Below are 4,906 nucleotides of genomic sequence, written 5' to 3'. Positions count from 1 at the left end.
GATTAGTTCTTTATTTTTTCTGGCGGTACCGTCTCTAGGCTGACAATGAGACGGATACAAATGGGTCGAACAACAGTTGGGGGTAGGGGGCTTAATTAAACTTTATCTTGCAATATTTAATTATGGTCGAACGGCACTAGAAAATAGACACTTTCGAAGACTAATTGGACGAATTAATTAGACAGCGTAAAGGTGAAGAAGGTGAAACGGAAATGAGTAGCCATAATAAGGACAATTCTGAATAAGAGAACGAATCCATGGAACTGCTAATATGTAGGTAGATTACGAACAACGTGATGGTTTTCCCTCTATTCTTGAGAAATTGACATCCTTGTGAAGCATATATCTACTGATTAAATTCTCTTATCTGAAAAATTTTCATATATTTCACCGTGTTCTTTTCCAAACTGATTCAATGTTATCGGCGAGAGTAAATAAGCCGACATCCGTATCCTGACGCGCTAATAGATTCCCATCGGAAGTCGTATCTCGAAACAAAAACCCTCCCCAAGTGATACAGTTTATCATAACAGGGTGAAACGGGGTCGAACTGGCCACGAGGAGGATCGAATCTGGAGATAAAGAGAGAAACGGAACAGATAAGAGGACTCGACGATCTGTGCGACGTCCGAGGTGGTGATCAGACATTCCACTTTCTCCGTCGAGCCACCGAAACGAACAAGGGGTGGTCGCGCATCTGTCTCTCCTTTTGGCGAGCAAGAGACCAGTGACAAATCGCTGTTGGGTCCCGCGTGGAGAATCGAGCTGCGGAGGAATTCACATTAATCTGTATCAAGCCGACCATCAATATTTAATCCTAATCCCGAGAATTGCCGCGTCTTCCTCGAGGCCTGTATCTCGGTGTTCCCTGAACGACAGGGAGCTGACTTACAGAAAAATTTTCTTCACATTTTCCAGAAATTATGAAATTTTATATCGTTCTGTCGTAACTTTGTAACTTGTCCCATTAGATGTTACAATAGTCATCTTTAGTTTACGTTGAAAATCGTTCACAAAAAGTTCATAAATATTCTCCAAGGTCGTCGATTAATCCACGCGTCCGTTTATGATTTATAAGTCGAAGCAACCCCTGATTCACGATCCCGACGGAGAACAAGAACAAAAATGATCCTTCCTGTCCCACTGAAGACCCCAAAAGAAAAATAAAAGGATCGCGAGAGGCGAACCGCGCGATCGGTTGCATCCGGACCGAAGGCCCCAACAGCGCGCGCGCGACTCCAGCCGGATTAAAGAGTGCTGCGTAACGAGTGTTTCGTCCGATCGTTCGTGTAATTAATGGCAGGACAGTGCGCCGGGACAGGCCGCGCCGTGTAATAATCGGTAATTACTCACGGTAATTAAATAATGCGTTTATCGCGGTGCAATCAACCGGATGGGTGGCCGGCCGACCGGCTGAGTCGAGTCGCGCGCGCGCACTGCCTTCGAACCAAACAGGCCGTATTCCGTAGCCCAGGACACGCCGAACAGATAAATCTTCTTCCACTTTGCTCTCTCGCCTTGCTTCTTCATACATCTTCTTAAATTTACGTGCCGTCGATAGCGCTTCGTCCACTCATGCAGCGAGAGACCGATCTCATTTTCCGTAGAAGATGCTGAGAGTTTTTGCTACTGCCAACCGTCGAGGTTCGTGGTAACTGATTCCTTTTCGTGGCCATAATGTCCTTTTCCACGTATGCGTTAGGAAACATTCTCCATAACCAAGCGTTTCTTCGTTGTTCTCTGGAAAGACCAAACATTTCACGAAGTAAGATGTTCGACGGGATTAAAGAGCGCCCACAAACGTGTAAGAAGATAACACAGCTTATTCACGCAAAATGGCCGACAGGTCTTTTGATCAACGATGCCAAGAAAACGTCGGTAACACCTTTTTCTCGTCCCCGGCCGTCGTTCTAGCGAGACGGGAATTAGTTTGAGCGATATCGGGGCCAAACAAATGACGCTATTTCAGCTGGAAACACGGCAGTTAATAACCCGGATAACCCCGCCGTCCGTTCCTCATCCGTAAAGACGTCCGGCTACGCCTCCTCGAGCATTTGTCAGGACCGGTCAGTTTTTGCGAACGTCGCTGGCTCGTGATCGAATATTCCTACGGCGTGAGGGAATATTTCTGAAACGGACGGGGGAATAGTCCGAGAAATATAATAACGTGGCGTGAATTTGAATCTATTGTCATAGGCAAGTCCTGGTACCGGGCTCGTAACATGTTTGGTGACCGTAATCCTTCAACCACGTTAGCCGTATCGATCTTAAAAATTGTACGGTACCATTTGCTTGTAGTACGAAGGGAATTCAAAGGAACACTCGACCTTGTAAAAGTCTACGTTGTTGACCAAAGGCTCTCAAGAAAATCGAAAGACATTCTGGAGACTCCGAAGGAAACCCAGGAGTATCCAGAGACTCCTAAGAGCATCCCCAGCGGATCCAGAAGATCCAAAAAGTCCATAACGAAACCTAATGGCACAAACAGACCCCTAGATTCCATTGTTCCAAGGACCGAACGGAGAATGAGTACTTCCAGTTCCGACACATGTACATACATACTTCAATCCTTTCTGCTAATCCATGGGCTCGCTTTCATTTCAATAATGATCGTAAAACCCTGAATCGTCGCGTAAAACCTTTTTATCTTATAGTTAGTAATAATCTTAATTATAACATTTATGACGGTAAATGATTTCTTGCGAAATAACACTTGTCGATTATGGTGGACTCAAGTAACGTAATTAATTTTGTAAATCAGCAAACCTCGAATTATATCACAGTTTCGAATTTTGTCCCTCGAGTGACTGTATCCGAAGTCTCGTCGGGAACCGACAAAGCGTCAGAAGGCCGACATGGGCCATTCTTGTGACGAGTAAAAATGCGGAGGGCGGCGACCGGGAACGCGGTCTGTCCGACCGCAGAGGAGGCGAAGTTGTCGTGCGGTCAACGGGCTCTCCTTCAGATTAATGTGTCGCCTCCTATCACCAGTGATTGACAACCCCGTGACCACGACAAAGTGCCGACTCTTAACGCGATTCTTCTTCCGTTCCCCCTTCGTTGTTGTCTCCATCGTCTTGTGGGCCATTTTGTGAACGTTCCTGAAGTCCCACGATACCGGGCCCGTACCTAAAACTCCCCTAATAATTAGCAAGCACCGTAACTACATCGACACGACTACGTATTCGTGAAACTAGAAAATATATTTAATTAACGATCCATGTATTCCACCGGTTGGTTCTTCTCAAGACAGTGTCTCCATCGAGAGAGAAGTCACGGAATCAATTCAGTGCAGACGATAAAATTTTCCTGGTGCTCACCGAGCATTGACAAAATTAATTGCCACGCAGTTAAAATAACCTTATCTATCTGCACGATAACAAGAATCGTTTCGGTACATTTCACGGAATAATTCCATTCCAAACGTATCGCGCGGAGACGATGATTATACGACCGAGCGAGAAAGTGTTACAGGGAAGATTTTCCAGGTGGAAAGATCGTGGACATTAAGAAAATAAAAATATTTAAAGAAGCATTTATTGCATCGTATAATTAAATTCGTCCTCGCATATCAGAAGCTTTCCACGAGACACACCGTAGTAGAGTAAAATTCTAATTCTTCAACGAACAGGTAGAATCGCTTTTCGTTCGATCCCGCCGGGGGTCCGCCGGCAATCAGTCGAGCTAATTAGATGAAGGTTTAATTGCAGGGAATGGGGGGCGGAGAGACGAGTTCACGGCTGTCTCTTAGGTGCAATTCCCCGCATATTTACATCCCCCGCGGGACGCGGAACGGCGGGGGCCCGGAAAAGGGTATATAAGGCAGGAAAGGAGCGCCTTCTGAACCCTTTACCGACACTCGGGCTTTACCGCTCCCGCCGGCCGTCTTAAAAGAAAGGGTTAATTAAAAACAACAAAAGCTATCCGCGCCATTAGCGGCCGTTTGTATGCGCCGCGTTAGCGTTATGTCCGGTGCTTTTCGAGGTACAAGCACCACCCCCTTCTGTCGACGACCTTAACGAGTTCGAAGCTGCGTCACGATCCCCGAAGAATTCTCCTGGTAGCTCCTTTCATTTTTTCCCTCCACTCCCGGCCCCACCCCTCCCTTCTTCCGTTTCTTTGCCCCCGACGAAGGATCAAAGTGGAAATTGTTCCCCGATGAAATTATGAACCGGGGCGCGCACACCCTTTTTTCTTCTCGCTCTATCGAGACATTTTCGCTCGAGAACAATTCTAGTCCTTTCCCAACTGTGTGCTTTAGGTGTATGGAGATGCTCACTATATCCGACAAATCTAAACCGAACAAATTGGCAGGAAGCAGCTATATTAATGCTGACAAGGATATTCTGTGTATGGTAAATTAGCGCTGATTGCAAAGCAACCAAAAAAAGCGAAACTCTGTTCCGTCTAGTCGCGATAACGTGTGCTGCGTCAGCGATTTTAATAGGAGTTTCTTTATCGGTCGTATCTATGTCACTCATCGGTCGGTAAATTCAATATCGAAATAAGTTAATAGACAGTACAAGAGTTCCACGGCTACAGAGAGCCGTGTCGGCACATCGGACAGGTGTTTCCGTCGAGTCACTTCGGTCCTATCGGTGTGCACGTACGAAGCGCCTTTCACGCGAACGCCGAACCCAGGCAGACATATTAGTTTCGCGTGCGGTCGCGTTAACCAAAACCGTTTTTCGCTTCATAATCGCAAGGCTCGCTTCGCTGGAATGCCGGCCGCACACGGCCGAAGTTTCGGGCGAACGATTTTAATTGCAGCCCCGTGTACCAATTTCGAAAAACATAGTAGCATCGCGTGTTAAACGCCCGTACGGTTTCTTCGGCGTACTCGAAATCTGCAAAAACAGTTTTCGGGCCCGAACAGGAAGAAAAGAAAAAATGGACAACGGTCGAA

Source organism: Dufourea novaeangliae, unplaced genomic scaffold (assembly GCF_001272555.1).
Source record: "Dufourea novaeangliae isolate 0120121106 unplaced genomic scaffold, ASM127255v1 scaffold1, whole genome shotgun sequence".
In the NCBI taxonomy this organism is placed as follows: Eukaryota; Metazoa; Arthropoda; class Insecta; order Hymenoptera; family Halictidae; genus Dufourea; species Dufourea novaeangliae.
The sequence above is the reverse complement of the archived record's forward strand: the minus strand, read 5'-3'. Positions refer to the sequence as shown.